We start from the raw sequence: 21,150 nt of genomic DNA, 5'->3' as shown, positions 1-21,150 counted from the left end.
CATTTGTACATATTGTTTAAGTAATTAAAAAAACAGCGATTTAAAAACGTCCTGAATTTGCGCCAAATCCCCACCACCAGTGGCACAATTTCAAAAAGCTCGTAAAAGACGCATTTTATGACAAAGCAGTGAGATCAATATATCAAAAGAATGCTTTTTTCATCTGTAATCGATTGACGTCATCATACAATTGAGAAACAGTTTTAAATAGTTAAAATAGTAACATTTATACAAGGTAAAAACTGATCATGGTTTGAACTAAATTCGTACCATGGTTTGAACTTGTAAATGCAGTCATGTTCTGCTGCTGTCCGCTAGGAGCGCTGCATGCGCCTAGCTGGAGCATTTTGTTTACATTTCCAATAAGGAAAAATTGCAATTTTCATATCGATAATTTAGACGATTTTCACACGTTTCTGTAGGATTGAGAAGATATAGATTAAAATTAAATAAAATTCTAATATTTGGATTCTTTAGCTCTACTCACAATTTGATTAAACATTTATAACAGTGTATTATAAATACCCGCCTGTAAGGGAAACGTCAAATTGAGAATTATGAACGTAAGAGGTAGGAATGAGAGGAAGACGAAGAATAGAGAGTCGGTATGCATTGGGCTACAGAAGAGTCAGTTTTGAGATTGATATCAGTGAGAACAGTGGTGTTTTGTGGAAACGTGAAAAGAAAAGAAAAATATAGAAGAAAAATACGAAAGAAAAAAAAGTGTTTTAGTTTTATATACCTCTGAGGGAAGCTCCGACAATGGCGACAGTCGGTGGATCTGTAAGTACCAAACGTTTGAGGCAAAACTTATTGAATTGTGGTCAAGTTGTGGCTTGTTTGGCTAATAAGAAATATGGTCGCTGAAGGACGTGATGACTGATGATAGTAGTAAAGGTGGGACTCAAATTCGTGGGCATTTCAGAATGAATTCCGCTCTGCCACGACAAAAGTTGAAATGTTATCTATTTACCTATACATTCATTTATTTAGTTAACATCTAAACAGATAACACTGAATCAACAATTTGACGCCACAATGCACGGTTCGAGGCCGCATCTCTCCATCCTCGGATACGCCCCACGCTCGCCAAGTCGTTTACCTATACATTTTATCACCATTTTAAAAGTTTTTTTTTCCAAGTGACCGAACGCTACAACTGTTACATTTTTTGTGTTTTCTGGGTTATTAATGCAGTGGTTCTTGATTGGCTTTGTTGTGTAAATATTTTTCCTCGAAATTGTGTTTATGCGTGCTCAGAGCCCATGGCTGTTGATGGCTTTCTAATGCTAATGTTGTTAACACAGGGCTGTTGTAGAAAATTAAATTACTAGGAATTTTTTTTTACATGTTTTTAATAGTTTTTCGGGAGCTCAAACCCAATATGTTTAGAATCGAACGTTTGGGATTTATTCACTTGGTGGCGCTAGTGTACATGAATTAACAATTGGGTTGATTATCTCTGAAAGTATGAGAGATAGAAAGTAGTTAGCTTCTACAAAGTTGTTTGGAAGGTCAAAACCATTATATTGATCATAGATTTAGTTTAAGAATCATTCGCCTGGTGGCGCTAGTATACATGAAATTACCAGATGGATTGAATATCTCAGAATCTATGAGAGATATCAAGTTGTTATTTTCTACAAAGTTTTTTTTTGAAAAGTCAAGACCATTATATAAAAAAAATAAGTTTGAGAATCATTCGCTTGGTAGCGCTAGTATATATGAAACTACCAGATGGTTTGAATAACTCAGAATCTATGAGAGATAGAAAGTTGTTGTCTTCTACAAAGTCGTATGGGCCAGATCATTATATTGAGAATAAGTTTAGTTTGCGAATCATTCGATTGGTGGCGCTAGTGTACATGAAATCATTAGATGGATTGCATATCTCAGAATCTAGAAAGTTGTTATTTCCACAAAGTTGTTAAAAAAGTCAAGACCATTATATTGCGTATAAGCTTAGTTTGAGAATCATTTGCTTGATGGCGCTAGTAAACATGAAATTTCCAGATGGATTGGATGAATCTAGGAGAGGAAGAAAGTTGTTATCTTCTACAAAGATGTTTGGAAGGTCATGATCATTATACTGAATCATGAACAAGATCAGCTGTTGCCTTGTGTATAGTGTTAGAAAGTGTAAACTGATATGAACTGAGAATATTGTTGAAATGTTTCTGATTTTGATGCAAGATTGATTTTTAAGAGCCTGATAAGCTGTACTCATGATTGCATGTACAAGATCAGCTGTTGCTTTGTGTATAGTGTTAGAAAGTGTAAACTGATATGTACTGAGAATATTGCTGGAATTTTTCTGATTTTGATGCAAGATTGATTTTTAAGAGCCTGGTAAGCTCTATCCATGATTGCATGAACAAGATCAGCTGTTACCTTGTGTATAGTGTTAGAAAGTGTAAATTGACATGAACTGAAAATGTTGGGATTTTGCTGATTTGTATGCAAGATTGATTTTCTAGAGCCTGGTAAGCTCTACCATTTTTTGCATGAACAAGATCAGCTGTTGCCTTGTGTGTAGTGTTAGAAAGTGTAAACTGATATGAACTGAGAATATTGTTGAAATGTTTCTGATTTTGATGCAAGATTGATTTTTAAGAGCCTGGTAAGCTCTACTCATGATTGCATGTACAAAATCAGCTGTTGCTTTGTGTACAGTGTTAGAAAGTGTAAACTGATATGTACTGAGAATATTGCTGGAATTTTTCTGATTTTGATGCAAGATTGATTTTTAAGAGTCTGGTAAGCTCTACCCATGATTGCATGAACAAGATCAGCTGTTGCCTTTTGTATAGTGTTAGAAAATGTAAACTGATATGAACTGAGAATATTGTTGGAATTTTTCTTTTAAACTGAGATGAACTGAAAGTATTGTTCGATTTTCCCGATTGTGAACCATTATTGTATTAAGAAACGTTTGAGATGAGTAAAGGATATGAAGAAATCCAATCTCTGAGTGGGTTGGTGCGTCTCTGAATGGACGTTTGATCCGGGTGGATCACATAAAAGAAATCCAATCTCCGAGTGGATTGGTGCGTCTCTGAGAGGACGTTTAATCCGGGTGGATCTTATAGAGGCAAATTCAACCTCCGTGTGCTAAAATTTGTCTACGACTGCATGAACAAGATAGCGGTTACCTCGTGTATAGTGTTAGAAAGTGTAATCAAAGATGAACTGAGAATATTGCTGGAATTTTTCTGATTTTGATGCAGGATTGATTTCATAGAGCCTGGTATGCTCTATCCATGATTGCATGAACAAGATCAGCTGTTGCCTTGTGTGTAGTGTTAGAAAGTGAAACTGATATGAACTGAGAATATTGTTAAAATGTTTCTGATTTTGATGCAACATTGATTTTCTAGAGCCTGGTAAGCTCTACCCATGATTGCATGAACAAGATCAGCTGTTGCTTTATGAATAGAGTTAGAAAGTGTAAATTGATATGTACTGAGAATATTGCTGGATTTTTTCTGATTTTGATGCAAGATTGATTTTTAAGAGCCTGGTAAGCTCTACCCATGATTGCATGAACAAGATCAGCTGTTACCTTGTGTATAGTGTTAGAAAGTGTAAATTGACATGAACTGAAAATGTTGGGATTTTGCTGATTTTTATGCAAGATTGATTTTCTAGAGCCTGGTAAGCTCTACCATTTTTTTGCATGAACAAGATCAGCTGTTGCCTTGTGTGTAGTGTTAGAAAGTGTAAACTGATATGAACTGACAATATTGTTGAAATGTTTCTGATTTTGATGCAAGATTGATTTTCAAGAGCCTGGTAAGCTCTACCCATGATTGCATGTACAAGATCAGCTGTTGCTTTGTGTATAGTGTTAGAAAGTGTAAATTGACATGAACTGAAAATGTTGGGATTTTGCTGATTTTTATGCAAGATTGATTTTCTAGAGCCTGGTAAGCTCTACCATTTTTCGCATGAACAAGATCAGCTGTTGCCTTGTGTGTAGTGTTAGAAAGTGTAAACTGATATGAACTGAGAATATTGTTGAAATGTTTCTGATTTTGATGCAAGATTGATTTTTAAGAGCCTGGTAAGCTCTACTCATGATTGCATGTACAAAATCAGCTGTTGCTTTGTGTACAGTGTTAGAAAGTGTAAACTGATATGTACTGAGAATATTGCTGGAATTTTTCTGATTTTGATGCAAGATTGATTTTTAAGAGTCTGGTAAGCTCTACCCATGATTGCATGAACAAGATCAGCTGTTACCTTGTGTATAGTGTTAGAAAGTGTAAATTGACATGAACTGAAAATGTTGGGATTTTGCTGATTTGTATGCAAGATTGATTTTCTAGAGCCTGGTAAGCTCTACCATTTTTTGCATGAACAAGATCAGCTGTTGCCTTGTGTGTAGTGTTAGAAAGTGTAAACTGATATGAACTGAGAATATTGTTGAAATGTTTCTGATTTTGATGCAAGATTGATTTTTAAGAGCCTGGTAAGCTCTACTCATGACTGCATGTACAAAATCCGCTGTTGCTTTGTGTACAGTGTTAGAAAGTGTAAACTAATATGTACTGAGAATATTGCTGGAATTTTTCTGATTTTAATGCAAGATTGATTTTCTAGAGCCTGGTAAGTTCTACCCCTGATTGCATGAACAAGATCAGCTGTTGCCTTTTCTATAATGTTAGAAAATGTAAACTGATATGAACTGAGAATATTGTTGGATTTTTTCTTTTAAACAGAGATGAACTGAAAGTATTGTTCGATTTTCCCGATTGTGAACCATTATTGTATTAAGAAACGTTTGAGATGAGTAAAGGATATGAAGAAATCCAATCTCTGAGTGGGTTGGTGCGTCTCTGAATGGACGTTTGATCCGGGTGGATCACATAAAAGAAATCCAATCTCCGAGTGGATTGGTGCGTCTCTGAGAGGACGTTTGATCCGGGTGGATCTTATAGAGGCAAATTCAACCTCCGTGTGCTAAAATTTGTCTACGACTGCATGAACAAGATAGCGGTTACCTCGTGTATAGTGTTAGAAAGTGTAAACAAAGATGAACTGAGAATATTGCTGGAATTTTTCTGATTTTGATGCAGGATTGATTTCATAGAGCCTGGTATGCTCTATCCATGATTGCATGAACAAGATCAGCTGTTGCCTTGTGTGTAGTGTTAGAAAGTGTAAACTGATATGAACTGAGAATATTGTTGAAATGTTTCTGATTTTGATGCAAGATTGATTTTTAAGAGCCTGGTAAGCTCTACCCATGATTGCATGAACAAGATCAGCTGTTGCTTTGTGTATAGTGTTAGAAAGTGTAAATTGATATGTACTGAGAATATTGCTGGATTTTTTCTGATTTTGATGCAAGATTGATTTTTAAGAGCCTGGTAAGCTCTACCCATGATTGCATGAACAAGATCAGCTGTTACCTTGTGTATAGTGTTAGAAAGTGTAAATTGACATGAACTGAAAATGTTGGGATTTTGCTGATTTTTATGCAAGATTGATTTTCAAGAGCCTGGTAAGTTCTACCATTTTTTTGCATGAACAAGATCAGCTGTTGCCTTGTGTGTAGTGTTAGAAAGTGTAAACTGATATGAACTGACAATATTGTTGAAATGTTTCTGATTTTGATGCAAGATTGATTTTTAAGAGCCTGGTAAGCTCTACTCATGATTGCATGTACAAAATCAGCTGTTGCTTTGGGTACAGTGTTAGAAAGTGTAAACTGATATGTACTGAGAATATTGCTGGAATTTTTCTGATTTTGATGCAAGATTGACTTTCTAAAGCCTGATAAGTTCTACCCCTGATTGCATGAACAAGATCAGCTGTTGCCTTGTGTGTAGTGTTAGAAAGTGTAAACTGATATGAACTGAGAATATTGTTGAAATGTTTCTGATTTTGATGCAAGATTGATTTTTAAGAGCCTGGTAAGCTCTACTCATGATTGCATGTACAAAATCAGCTGTTGCTTTGTGTACAGTGTTAGAAAGTGTAAACTGATATGAACTGACAATATTGTTGAAATGTTTCTGATTTTGATGCAAGATTGATTTTTAAGAGCCTGGTAAGCTGTACTCATGATTGCATGTACAAGATCAGCTGTTGCTTTGTGTATAGTGTTAGAAAGTGTAAACTGATATGTACTGAGAATATTGCTGGAATTTTTCTGATTTTGATGCAAGATTGATTTTTAAGAGCCTGGTAAGCTCTATCCATGATTGCATGAACAAGATCAGCTGTTACCTTGTGTATAGTGTTAGAAAGTGTAAATTGACATGAACTGAAAATGTTGGGATTTTGCTGATTTGTATGCAAGATTGATTTTCTAGAGCCTGGTAAGCTCTACCATTTTTCGCATGAACAAGATCAGCTGTTGCCTTGTGTGTAGTGTTAGAAAGTGTAAACTGATATGAACTGAGAATATTGTTGAAATGTTTCTGATTTTGATGCAAGATTGATTTTTAAGAGCCTGGTAAGCTCTACTCATGATTGCATGTACAAAATCAGCTGTTGCTTTGTGTACAGTGTTAGAAAGTGTAAACTGATATGTACTGAGAATATTGCTGGAATTTTTCTGATTTTAATGCAAGATTGATTTTCTAGAGCCTGGTAAGTTCTTCCCCTGATTGCATGAACAAGATCAGCTGTTGCCTTGAGTATAGTGTTAGAAAATGTAAACTGATATGAATTGAGAATATTGTTGGAATTTTTCTTTTAAACAGAGATGAACTGAAAGTATTGTTCGATTTTCCCGATTGTGAACCATTATTGTATTAAGAAACGTTTGAGATGAGTAAAGGATATGAAGAAATCCAATCTCTGAGTGGGTTGGTGCGTCTCTGAATGGACGTTTGATCCGGGTGGATCACATAAAAGAAATCCAATCTCCGAGTGGATTGGTGCGTCTCTGAGAGGACGTTTGATCCGGGTGGATCTTATAGAGGCAAATTCAACCTCCGTGTGCTAAAATTTGTCTACGACTGCATGAACAAGATAGCGGTTACCTCGTGTATAGTGTTAGAAAGTGTAAACAAAGATGAACTGAGAATATTGCTGGAATTTTTCTGATTTTGATGCAGGATTGATTTCATAGAGCCTGGTATGCTCTATCCATGATTGCATGAACAAGATCAGCTGTTGCCTTGTGTGTAGTGTTAGAAAGTGTAAACTGATATGAACTGAGAATATTGTTGAAATGTTTCTGATTTTGATGCAAGATTGATTTTTAAGAGCCTGGTAAGCTCTACCCATGATTGCATGAACAAGATCAGCTGTTGCTTTGTGTATAGAGTTAGAAAGTGTAAATTGAGATGAACTGAAAATATTGTTGGATTTTTCTGGTTTTGATGCAAGAATGATTTTCTAGAGTCTGGAAAGCTCTACTCATGACTGCATGAACAAGATCAGCTGTTACCTTATGTATAGAGTTAGAAAGTGTAAATTGAGATGAACTGAAAATGTTGGGATTTTGCTGATTTTTATGCAAGATTGATTTTCAAGAGCCTGGTAAGTTCTACCATTTTTTTGCATGAACAAGATCAGCTGTTGCCTTGTGTGTAGTGTTAGAAAGTGTAAACTGATATGAACTGACAATATTGTTGAAATGTTTCTGATTTTGATGCAAGATTGATTTTTAAGAGCCTGATAAGCTGTACTCATGATTGCATGTACAAGATCAGCTGTTGCTTTGTGTATAGTGTTAGAAAGTGTAAATTGACATGAACTGAAAATGTTGGGATTTTGCTGATTTTTATGCAAGATTGATTTTCTAGAGCCTGGTAAGCTCTACCATTTTTCGCATGAACAAGATCAGCTGTTGCCTTGTGTGTAGTGTTAGAAAGTGTAAACTGATATGAACTGAGAATATTGTTGAAATGTTTCTGATTTTGATGCAAGATTGATTTTTAAGAGCCTGGTAAGCTCTACTCATGATTGCATGTACAAAATCAGCTGTTGCTTTGTGTACAGTGTTAGAAAGTGTAAACTGATATGTACTGAGAATATTGCTGGAATTTTTCTGATTTTGATGCAAGATTGATTTTTAAGAGCCTGGTAAGCTCTACCCATGATTGCATGAACAAGATCAGCTGTTACCTTGTGTATAGTGTTAGAAAGTGTAAATTGACATGAACTGAAAATGTTGGGATTTTGCTGATTTTGATGCAGGATTGATTTCATAGAGCCTGGTATGCTCTATCCATGATTGCATGAACAAGATCAGCTGTTGCCTTGTGTGTAGTGTTAGAAAGTGTAAACTGATATGAACTGAGAATATTGTTGAAATGTTTCTGATTTTGATGCAAGATTGATTTTTAAGAGCCTGGTAAGCTCTACTCATGATTGCATGTACAAAATCAGCTGTTGCTTTGTGTACAGTGTTAGAAAGTGTAAACTGATATGTACTGAGAATATTGCTGGAATTTTTCTGATTTTAATGCAAGATTGATTTTCAGAGCCTGGTAAGTTCCACCCCTGATTGCATGAACAAGATCAGCTGTTGCCTTTTCTATAATGTTAGAAAATGTAAACTGATATGAATTGAGAATATTGTTGGAATTCTTCTTTTAAACAGAGATGAACTGAAAGTATTGTTCGATTTTCCCGATTGTGAACCATTATTGTATTAAGAAACGTTTGAGATGAGTAAAGGATATGAAGAAATCCAATCTCTGAGTGGGTTGGTGCGTCTCTGAATGGACGTTTGATCCGGGTGGATCACATAAAAGAAATCCAATCTCCGAGTGGATTGGTGCGTCTCTGAGAGGACGTTTGATCCGGTGGATCTTATAGAGGCAAATTCAACCTCCGTGTGCTAAAATTTGTCTACGACTGCATGAACAAGATAGCGGTTACCTCGTGTATAGTGTTAGAAAGTGTAAACAAAGATGAACTGAGAATATTGCTGGAATTTTTCTGATTTTGATGCAGGATTGATTTCATAGAGCCTGGTATGCTCTATCCATGATTGCATGAACAAGATCAGCTGTTGCCTTGTGTGTAGTGTTAGAAAGTGTAAACTGATATGAACTGACAATATTGTTAAAATGTTTCTGATTTTGATGCAACATTGATTTTCTAGAGCCTGGTAAGCTCTACCCATGATTGCATGAACAAGATCAGCTGTTGCTTTGTGAATAGAGTTAGAAAGTGTAAATTGATATGTACTGAGAATATTGCTGGAATTTTTCTGATTTTGATGCAAGATTGATTTTTAAGAGCCTGGTAAGCTCTACCCATGATTGCATGAACAAGATCAGCTGTTACCTTGTGTATAGTGTTAGAAAGTGTAAATTGACATGAACTGAAAATGTTGGGATTTTGCTGATTTTTATGCAAGATTGATTTTCTAGAGCCTGGTAAGCTCTACCATTTTTTGCATGAACAAGATCAGCTGTTGCCTTGTGTGTAGTGTTAGAAAGTGTAAACTGATATGAACTGACAATATTGTTGAAATGTTTCTGATTTTGATGCAAGATTGATTTTTAAGAGCCTGATAAGCTGTACTCATGATTGCATGTACAAGATCAGCTGTTACCTTGTGTATAGTGTTAGAAAGTGTAAATTGACATGAACTGAATATGTTGGGATTTTGCTGATTTTTATGCAAGATTGATTTTCTAGAGCCTGGTAAGCTCTACCATTTTTTGCATGAACAAGATCAGCTGTTGCCTTGTGTGTAGTGTTAGAAAGTGTAAACTGATATGAACTGAGAATATTGTTGAAATGTTTCTGATTTTGATGCAAGATTGATTTTTAAGAGCCTGGTAAGCTCTACTCATGATTGCATGTACAAAATCAGCTGTTGCTTTGTGTACAGTGTTAGAAAGTGTAAACTGATATGAACTGACAATATTGTTGAAATGTTTCTGATTTTGATGCAAGATTGATTTTTAAGAGCCTGATAAGCTGTACTCATGATTGCATGTACAAGATCAGCTGTTGCTTTGTGTATAGTGTTAGAAAGTGTAAATTGACATGAACTGAAAATGTTGGGATTTTGCTGATTTTTATGCAAGATTGATTTTCTAGAGCCTGGTAAGCTCTACCATTTTTTGCATGAACAAGATCAGCTGTTGCCTTGTGTGTAGTGTTAGAAAGTGTAAACTGATATGAACTGAGAATATTGTTGAAATGTTTCTGATTTTGATGCAAGATTGATTTTTAAGAGCCTGGTAAGCTCTACTCATGATTGCATGTACAAAATCAGCTGTTGCTTTGTGTACAGTGTTAGAAAGTGTAAACTGATATGAACTGACAATCGAATGCGAGAAGATGAATAGTAAAACAAATTTGCTTTTCTACAGATTTCCTCAGCGTTTCTTGCATGTGATTAGTATTATATTTAGGAGCTGCTGGCTGCCAGTAGTTCAAACCATAGTACGAATTTAGTTCAAACCATGAACAGTGTAGTTCAAACCATGGTACGAATCAAAGTAATATAATTATTAAGTTTTTTTCAATGAAACTAAGCATAAATATGTGCACCCAGGATGTTTTTAGAAATATAATGAGCTAAGCTTCCATACAACCTAGAAATCGCAGTTCTAACATGTCCCTTCAATGAAATAAATCAATTTTATTTTGACGGCTCATCTGAAACCCGCCATTTGGTTCAAACCATGATTAGATACCCCAATCCCCCTGAAAGTGAGATGGAAATTCTCTTTCCTCCAATTATGAAGATACATCATTGGTGTCTTCGAGAAAGTTGTAGAACAACTTTCGAATGATCGACTGTTTATTGTTATTTTAATTTAAAACGGCTACGCAGTCTTTAAGGATTAAAACAAGATTTATATTTGTCCAACGTTTCGACACGGGGTTGGTGTCTTCATCAGGGAAAACTATAATTAATTGGGTAATGAGTTGTGTGTTATAAATATTTGTTAAAATTTGACTTACAATATTATGTTTGTTCCTTGTCTAATGTTTAGTCTTACAATAACTGTCTGGTTTGGATATTTATGGTACATTCTGTAAAATTTTTCTTGATTATGGCACAATATTGAACATTAAAACGATATCGATTAACTTACATTTTGGAAACACTTATTTTTAACATTGCACTATGGTCCAGGATACAGATTTACGCGGAAAGATCTCGCTTAACTTTTCAAAAGGTCCTAAGTAAGATTTTTTTCATAATTTAATTTGAATATTGCAATCAACATATTTCATGTTAATCTGTTCATTGCAATATTCAAATTAAATCATGAAAAAAATGTTACTTAGGACCTTTTGAAAAGTTAAGCGAAAGATGCATTTTACACCAAAACTGTATTTTTTAGAAAAAAAACTGTTGTTCTACAAAATTGTTCGAAATAGTATGGCCATTATTGGATGGTGTGCAAAACGGTGGCAACGGTGGATGGTGTGCAAAACTGTGTGAAGATTTCGGGCGAACACTCCAGTTCGTTCGAATCGCGCCGGGGACTAAGACAAGGTGATGGACTTTCGTGCCTGTTGTTCAACATTGCGCTAGAAGGTGTTATGCGGAGAGCCGGGTGTAACAGCCGGGGTACGATTTTCAACAGATCCAGTCAATTTATTTGCTTCGCGGATGACATGGACATTGTCGGCCGAACATTTGCAAAGGTGGCAGAACTGTACACCCGCCTGAAACGTGAAGCAATAAAAGTTGGACTGGTGGTGAATGCGTCAAAGACAAAGTACATGCTTGTGGGCGGAACCGAGCGCGACAGGGCCCGCCTGGGAAGCAGTGTTACGATAGACGGGGATACCTTCGAGGTGGTCGAGGAATTCGTCTACCTGGGATCCTTGCTAACGGCTGACAACAACATTAGTCGTGAAATACGAAGGCGCATCATCTGTGGAAGTCGGGCCTACTACGGGCTCCAGAAGAAACTGCGGTCGAAAAAGATTCGCCACCGCACCAAATGTGTCATGTACAAGACGTTAATAAGACCGGTTGTCCTCTACGGACATGAAACATGGACAATGCTCGAGGAGGACTTGCAAGCAATCGGAGTATTCGAGAGACGGGTGCTTAGGACCATCTTTGGCGGTTTGCAAGAAGACGGTGTGTGGCGGCGAAGAATGAACCATGAGCTCGCCCAACTCTACGGCGAACCCAGTATCCAGAAGGTAGCTAAAGCCGGAAGGGTACGATGGGCAGGACATGTTGCAAGAATGCCGGACAGCAACCCTGCAAAGATGGTGTTCGCTTCCGATCCGGCAGGTACGAGACGGCGTGGAGCGCAGCGAGCGAGATGGGCAGACCAGGTGCAGAACGACTTGGCGAGCGTGGGGCGTATCCGAGGATGGAGAGATGCGGCCTCGAACCGTGCATTGTGGCGTCAAATTGTTGATTGAGTGTTATCTGTTTAGATGTTAACTAAATAAATGAGGCTTGCATGGAATGCTAGATTTTTCAAAGAGTGGCGTAGAACACAAATGAATATCATTTAGTGTTCGATTCTTGATGTAGAAAAGTGAATCGAGTGTAGATTTGTTTGGCTACGAATACGACAGGGCTGAGTATTAGGCTTTCTGCGAGCGTGTACGTACACGCACATTTCACTCACACTTTTACTCAGTTTGTTTGCAACCACGAGCAGCTGTCATGGCAAAATCAAATGGGATTGTTTGCAACCACGAACCGTAAGAAATTCGTATAAATATTAGACTCTACACCCAAAAAACAAATCTGACAATTATTGTATTCTGTAAGCTTACAATTCTGTAAGCTTTTTATACAAATTTTGTATTAAAATAATACAAATCTCGCTTAACTTTTCAATAGGACTTAAAACAATAGATGTAGTAAAGCCAATCAACAGATAGGACAGCCATCACAACACAATTCGACACAACCAGAGTAAAAGTAGCGCCAAATAAAATGGCGCACTAAAAGTTTCTGCGAGCCGGGTCAATTTAAATTTCCGCCCTACCACACACAAGACAGGGCAAAGTAAGTTTAATTGATCCAAAATTGACTGCTTACACAGTGAGTGCTCCGTTATACGTTTTTCTTGTTGTAGATAATTCTTGCTATTTTTTTCATGAATTTATTTGAATACTGCAATCAATTGCTTTCATGCTTTTCCGTGGATCGCGCTATGCAAATTAATTCATGAAAAAAAAGGTGAAAAGTTAAGCGAGAATTGTGGTAACAAATAGGTCCTATGCTGAGGGCTAATGTGATAACAAAACGGAACATAGTTAGCTAGTACACTAAGCATAAAACATAAACACATCATAAACATATTCATTGTACACAGACTCCTTGAAAAAGGCAAAATAAATGTGTACGAAACGTCGGATGAAAACAATACACCCCGTTTTTTGATCCCAAAAGACTGAAAGCCAATACCTCTACCGTCGCCATCTTAGTCGAATCAATTAACAAATCATAAGATGGCGGTGGGACCTCCGCAAGTGTCGTGTCCGGCGCGGGGGGATCTCCCCCTACTAAGTTGCCCAAGTACGAATTAAATGTTTAGAATGTTTATTCATGAAAATAAGTTTTCGTTTGCGAGATCCTTCATCTCAAGTCTCAACTAACTTTTGTTAAGAAAATTATTTTGAGCTTTTTAGTGGAATGTCTTCACTTGTCATAAGACGAGTTTGTACCATCCCATTTAATTCCATCATTTGATTGTACCTTGACAGATACGTATTTCGACCTCAACAGTAAGGTCGTCTTCAGGGTCGAAATACGTATCTGTCAAGGTACAATCAAGTGGTGGAATTAAATGGGATGGTCAAAACTCGGCTTATAACTTTTATTATTGGTTTCATTCTTGTACTCCACAACTTGATTGTGCACTGAAATTCGATGATTTTTTAAAATGATAAGAAACACTGAATTAAAGTTGTTTACTACACCTTAGGTTTCATTGTGTCATTGACTCTCAATGCAATACAAAATTCACGAACGATGCAAAAATTCGCTGCGACTCACCTGATTTTCGTGCACTTGATTTTCTTCACTGCCCACCGTTTTTGTTCACTATCGCTCTGTTCTTGCTCTTCGTCTGCGCAACCCCACCACCGTTTTAGGCGGATTAATTTTTCATTCAAGGTTTTGACCGTCACCGAAAATCAAACAAGCTTTGTAGGTCGTTATCCACACACTTTCAGTCACGGTTCTGAGCACTTCCTGTTTGCTGTGTCGTCTGTCCAAAAGTTGAAGGGTGATCACCACGTGCAACTCTGAGAAATCCGTTTTCTCTAGAGGGCAGCAACACTGACTGTCCACGAAAGTCGACGGCGAACCCACCCGGCAGTCAATATTTGTGTGCTTGCTTTCCCAATACCTGGCGGTGACGGTTTCAGTTACAAAATACTACGAACGTTTGCCGGCTTGTGTACACTGGGTCCAAGATTTGTTGATTATTGCATTTAAAAACTGTTTATGTTGACACTGTTGCGTTGGGTAGATCGTGCGAAACTAAATGTGTGAATACTTCGATTTTGGTTCATTGAAGGCACATACCTTCGACATGGCCGAACACATCAATTTTATTTTCAGGATTTAAATAGAATTTCAAATGAGAGTTTATAAGTAACAAAGAGCACATTAGATATTCTTCCAATGATTATACACATTATCTGAACATTTTAGCTGTCACTATAATAGCATGTTTGCTATTCTGCTGACACCAGAAAAAGATCAGAGAAATAGGGTAAAATCTGAGAATATCAAGAAAATTTAAATTTAAAAAATGTGCGGCTTCAGGAAAATGTCCATAGTTCTTAAGGTTTTTCACTGTATTCACAATTTTTCCACAACTGCATATATATTTTTTATATTTTAATTTATTTTGTATAAGATTTCTACTGTACGCTAAAGAAATTCACAAAAACTCGTAGGTTTGATTGAAATTGGTATAATCCTTAAACACACAAGACACTTGTTCTGGTTATTTTATTATTACACAATTCTCATTATTATAGTAAGCCTGATGGTGCATTATTACCGAATAACTTCTTACTGGAACCCGAGTCAGGATGAGCACCGCGTGGCGCGCGACTCAACGAACGGACGAACAATGATGGTGTGAAACTTGGAAGTAAATGAAAAAAAGCAAACCCTGCGCAAAGTTTCCCGCAGCGTTGCATTATTTGCCATCACGGTAAGGTTTCTCTCCATCGCCAACGGGTTGGCGCGACCGCTCGAATCATCGAAAAGCGTGGACAGATTTAAAAAAGCTTATTAGTTGGAACTCGTGTAAAATCGATTTTGAAGGAACCGTACTGATGAAAATGAATTTTATTTGATTTATCATTCAAATATACAAAGGAAGTTTCCTAAAAGAGCTACGTGCCCTTGAAATTTCAAACAAATATCAAAGGAATGATCGGTTGATTTGCAGAGCATGAACAGTGAACACAGATGACCGCCTAATTTGTAGCTACGACACCGTGACCAAGATAATCAAAAATGCACAACAGATACGCGAATCTATATTGGGAGTAGCTACCACATTCAATGTACAACGCTGAGAATCCAAGCGTTTCAACACGTTTCAGATTGATGAACGCGTCCTTCCGGTAGCACCTATCAATGCCATGATCATCTGGAAGGAGTATATAAATGAAACCTCCGTTATTAGAAATCGTCACAGGAAATGGATATGCTTCTGATGATTGATAATTGCGATTAGATAATTGTTAGGATGAAGTGAGAAATGTCGATACCTTCCATTCGAATTACCTACATTGTCGTCTTTCGCAAGAATATTTGAAATCGATAATTCTCCAGTTACTCGATATATAGAATAGGCGCACAACATGGATTCACTATGATAACTAGTGCAATCTACATAAACATACAATTTGAAACATAGGGCCGGATTCTGCCATTCTCGTAAACCGAGGTGTAAGAAAAAGGCCATTTTCACTCCGAAAATTTTGATAGAATCGAATTCTATAACAACACGAATACGTCGACGACGGTCAAGTTGTGGAATCACCAATGAATGCTGAATGAAATTAAGAAGGTTCTGAGCAGGAAAGCAGTAAATACGCTGGGAGCTGAGAAGAACGAAATCCCAAACGAGGTTCCAGAAAAAATGGAAGGATGAAGATCTGCCTACCAGCTGGTTGGATGGCCTCATATACTTAATAATGAAGGGTCCAGATTAGAGTGTCAAAATTGACATCGAAAACAAAAACTGAAAAAGTGCTGCACGTGTGAGCCAGTCTGAAAAATTCTTTCGATGTCAGAGGTGTCAAAAAATATGAGTTCTTTGGGAAAGTTGACCTTAACTTAAATAAAGAATCGATTGAGCGAATTTTTTTTTTTAAATTTTTAAATAAAAAAGAAATTACCGAATTCCGGTAAAATAAATTACTAAGCGCTCCAAGCAGACTTATGCGGAAATGGTTAAAGCGCAAGACACATCCGCCGATACCACTGCAAAGGCTGCTATTTCAGCTACCGTTCAAGTTAGTGATTATTATGATTCCATATGCATTGACGAATTGGACTCTGACGCAGCTGATATGGATGATTCTACGGAGGTACACGTGCCCGAAAAGAGGAAGCAACCGTCTTCCCCGGGATTGCGCCGTAAGAAATCAAAAGTCATCCATAAAAGCTTGCCCAAATCTGAAGGCAATGGGGGATTATTTAAAATCCCGAAGCAACCTGTCTTCACTGCTCCTTTGGATCCATCTTGCAGCAAGACATTCCCGCCATTGCCCAAAACCGATGTTTCCAATAAACATAGGGCTAGGAGAATCAATGAAAGAAAAACTACAATTCGTTCTTCCCAAAAAAGTACTCCGTCCAAGCGAGGATTGATCTCCTTTAAGGACCTTGTGGACCGTTTTTTGAACTTGTTCAATATTCCGAATTCATTGAGGCCAATCATTGACCTCTTTATACCAACAGTGGAAAGTTATCTGAAGCAATTGACTGTTTCATGGCCCCTTCTTGCAGGAATTGTATCTTTCGATGGATAATACGGCCATACAAGATACAATCACTGTGCTGCAGTGGAACTGTCATAGTCTGAAAAATAAATTAGACGTGTTCAAGTTTTTGATTTGCAATTCCGATTGCGATATATTTGCGCTCTGTGAAACATGGCTTTCTTCTGAAGATGAAATCAACTTCCACGATTTTAACATTATTCGCCAAGATCGGGATGATCATTATGGTGGCGTTCTTTTGGGGATCAAAAAAATGCTACTCCTTCTACAGAATTCCCATTCCGACTGTTCCCGGCTTAGAAATCGTCGCATGCCAAGCTTCAGTGTACATTCCTCCAAATGCCTCTCTTAATCGTCGACATCTTTGGAGCGCATTCTCCCTTTTATCATCCCCAGTGTTGATATTGGGAGATATGAACGCACATGGTATTGGATGGGGCGAAACGTATGACGATTATAGAGCGCCTATTTTCTATGATTTGTGTGACGATTTCAATTTGAATATTTTGAACACTGGTGAAGTAACTCGAATAGGACCAAATGGTCAGCAAAGCCGTATTGATCTGTCTTTATGTTCAAATTCACTATCGTTAGATTGCACGTGGAAGGTTATCCAAGATCCCCACGGTAGTGACCATATGCCGATAGTTACTACAATTAAAAGTAGCTATCAACAATCTGAGCCAGTTAATGTTCCTTTCGACCTCACGAAGAACATTGACTGGCAAAAATTTGCATCGGCGGTAAATATTGGTATTGAATCAACTGATGTTCTTCCACCGCTGGATGAATATCGATTCCTTACCGAATTAATTAAAAAAAGCGCACTAGAAGCTCAGAAACGACGCGTTCCAAGTACATCTGTCATAAGAAGACCAGCCACTCCTGGATGGGATGATGAATGTACTAAGTTGTATTCTGAGAAATCTGATGCCTTCAAGGCCTTCCGTAAACACGGAAGGTCTGAGCTTTTCGAAGAGTATTTGAGGCTTGAAAGAAAGCTCAAAATCTTCTCAAGGCTAAAAAACGTAGCTACTGGCGACGTTTTGTCGAGGGACTATCGCGAGAAACCTCAATGACAACACTTTGGAAAACGGCCCGCAACATGCGGAACCGCACTTCCACCAACGAGAGTGAAGAATACTCCAATCGATGGATATTCAACTTCGCAAAAAGGTCTGTCCAGATTCCGTACCAGCAGAACCGCTATTTCGAGAATCAGTCAATGATCCCGGTTCTTTGGGTGGACCATTCTCAATGCTGGAACTTTCTATGTCTCTTCTTTCATCGAATAACTCTGCTCCGGGATGCGATAACATCAAATTCAATCTTCTGAAAAACCTCCCAGATATCGCAAAAGACGATTACTTGGCCTGTACAACTGTTTCATGGAGTACAACATTGTGCCACCTGAATGGCGACAGGTCAAAGTAATAGCTATTCAAAAGCCTGGGAAACCAGCGTCTAATCACAATTCATACCGACCGATTGCCATGCTATCATGCATGAGAAAATTATTGGAGAAAATGATCCTCTCAAGAATCGACCATTGGGTCGAGCAAAATGCATTACTGTCAAATACTCAGTTTGGATTTCGTAAAGGTAAAGGAACAAACGATTGTTTAGCGTTGCTTTCTTCAGATATACAACTGGCCTTTGCGCACAAGGAGCAATTGGCTTCAGTATTCTTGGACATTAAGGGCGCTTTTGATTCAGTTTCCATTGAAGTACTGTCAGACAATCTGCACAGTAATGGACTACCCGTATTTTTAAATAATTTCTTGTACAATTTGTTGTCAGAAAAACAAATGAACTTCACACTCGGCACTCTGACAACTTCCAGAAATAGTTACATGGGCCTTCCCCAAGGATCATGTTTAAGTCCCTTGCTTTATAACTTCTATGTTAAAGATATTGACAATTGTTTGGAAGGACAATGCACGCTCAGACAACTTGCAGATGATGCCGTGGTCTCTCTAAGAGGTCCATGTGCAGCTGTCTTGCAAGGACCATTGCAAAGTACCTTAGATAATCTGACTGTTTGGGCCAGACATTTAGGGATCGAGTTTTCACCGCAAAAAACTCAATTGGTTGTGTTTACTAAAAAGCGGTATCCTGCTCAACTGAAACTCAAGCTGTTGAATGATGACATCAACCAATCTTTATCTTCTAAATACCTTGGGGTCGTGTTTGATTCAAAATGTACCTGGAAACTCCACATTGAGTATTTGATACAAAAATGCCGGAAAAGGATCCATTTTCTACGTTCTATCTCCGGAACATGGTGGGGTGCTCACCCGGAAGACCTCATCAAACTCTATAGAACGACTATTCTCTCTGTTTTAGAGTATGGCTCCTTCTGCTTCCTCTCAGCAGCTGATTGCCACCTGATCAAATTGGAACGAATTCAGTATCGTTGTTTGCGTATTGCCCTTGGCTGCATGCATTCAACGCATAACATGAGCCTGGAGGTGCTTGCTGGAGTCACTCCTTTAAAGCACCGTTACTGGGAGCTCTCACTTAGAATACTCATCAAATGTGGAACAAGTAACACACTTGTTCTAGATAACTTCGATAATATGCTTGAACTAACTGCTCGTTCAAGATTCCTGAGAGTTTATCTCAACTACATATCATCAGATCTTTGTCTTCCGTGTTATAATCCTCCTCGAGTTCACTTCACCAAAGACAGTTCCTCAATTGTATACGATCTGTCCATGAAACATGCTATTCAAGGAATACCAGATCATCTTCGACAAATATCTATTCCCTCACTTTTTTCTGAAAAATATGAACATGTCAATTGCAACAACAGATATTTCACTGATGGTTCTCGCATCAACGGATCCACTGGCTTCGGTGTTTTCAATGTAACTTCAACCACCTTCCGAAAACTTCAGGAACCGTGTTCAGTTTATGTTGCTGAGCTGGCAGCAATTAACTTCGCTTTGGGGATAATTTCCAATCAGCCCGTAGACCATTATTTCATCTTCTCGGATAGTCTTAGTTCTATCGAGGCACTCCGGTCGATGAAACCTGTTAAGCACGCATCTTACTTTCTTACAAACATAAGAGAGCAGATGCGTGTTTTGGTCGAAAGATCATTCAAGATTACCTTTGTTTGGGTCCCTTCTCACTGCTCAATCTACGGCAATGAGAAGGCAGACTCGCTGGCAAAGGTGGGCGCACAGGAAGTTGAGGTTTATGATAGACAATTCTCGAGCAACGAGTTTTTCCCATTAGTCCGTCAGAGTACTCTTCAAAGTTGGCAAAGAAATTGGACACACAACGAACTTGGACGGTGGCTATTTTCCATAGTTCCAAAAGTTTCTGGGCGAGCGTGGTTCAGAGGTGAGGACTTAAGTCGAGGCTTCATTCGCACGATGTCGAGGCTTATGTCCAATCACTATTCACTAAACGCACATCTGTACAGAATAAACCTTGTCGATAGCAACTTATGTAGGTGCGGAGCCGATTATGATGACATCGATCACGTAGTTTGGTCCTGCTCGGAAAATGACGCCTCCAGAGAGCAGTTATTGGATACCCTAGTGGCCCGAGGTAAACAACCCTTCAGGGAAGTTCGAGGTGTTTTGGGAGATCGTGATGTGGTCTATATGCAGGCCATTTATAGTTTTCTTTGTGCTTCTGAGATCAAAATCTAATAGTTTGTTTTTTTTCTTTCTTCAAAGTTTTTTTTTGTGTTTAGTCTTTGCTTTCTGTTCCATAGAGCACCATAGCTCTTGCCATCCGGAAGATGCTCCCAGTCGAACCATTCCTCGAGCACGACGACACGCCACATCGTCCCTGACGCCAAATACCCGGATGAGAAGCTGAAATTCCCTGATCCCAAATCCTTAGCCCCGTCCATCCTTAAACATTGTAAACTAACCTCGAGTCACCACGAGTACGCTGGCTCCTTCCCCTTTCTTATTAACTGTATAATAAAATGATATTGATTGTATATATCATAAAGAACCATGGCTCCGTAAAGTGTTATACACGCCTGAGCCTACCAAATAAACGAACTTGGAAAAAAAAAATAAATTACTGAGATCTCGGCTCTTGGAATTTCGGCGAAAGTTTTGCGGAGGTCGGTAGAATAATGTAGATGTGTAGATCAGCGGTTCTCAACCTGGGGTACATGTACCCCTGGGGGTACCTTCGCTGAGCCCAGGGGGTACCTCGAACGAAATGCTTAATGGCGGATGAATTACAATTTTAATCAAAAACTTTTCGATAAAGTTTTGATGATTT

The 21,150-nt window shown here is 38.1% G+C and overlaps 1 protein-coding gene across 8 annotated transcripts in view; it reads right to left on the bottom strand.

Moving 5' to 3' along the window:
• LOC134223331 (elongation of very long chain fatty acids protein 4-like) overlaps positions 1-15,076 on the bottom strand; it is a 65,511-nt gene extending 50,435 nt beyond the window's left edge. Inside the window, exons 1-2 of one of the 8 annotated variants that reach the window (XM_062702485.1) lie at positions 14,934-15,076; positions 13,916-14,129 (exon numbers count right to left, since the gene is read on the bottom strand). The gene's annotated coding sequence lies outside the window, so the exon portion shown is untranslated. Of the gene's footprint in view, positions 1-13,915; positions 14,450-14,933 lie in introns of all 8 variants that reach the window. The other 7 variants (XM_062702483.1, XM_062702482.1, XM_062702479.1 and 4 more) reach the window with 7 other exon arrangements.
• Positions 15,077-21,150: the final 6,074 nt, after the last annotated feature.

The sequence above is a fragment of the Armigeres subalbatus genome, chromosome 3 (assembly GCF_024139115.2).
Source record: "Armigeres subalbatus isolate Guangzhou_Male chromosome 3, GZ_Asu_2, whole genome shotgun sequence".
Classification (NCBI taxonomy): Eukaryota; Metazoa; Arthropoda; class Insecta; order Diptera; family Culicidae; genus Armigeres; species Armigeres subalbatus.
Note: the sequence above shows the minus strand (reverse complement) of the source record. Positions and strands in the feature narration are given on the sequence as shown.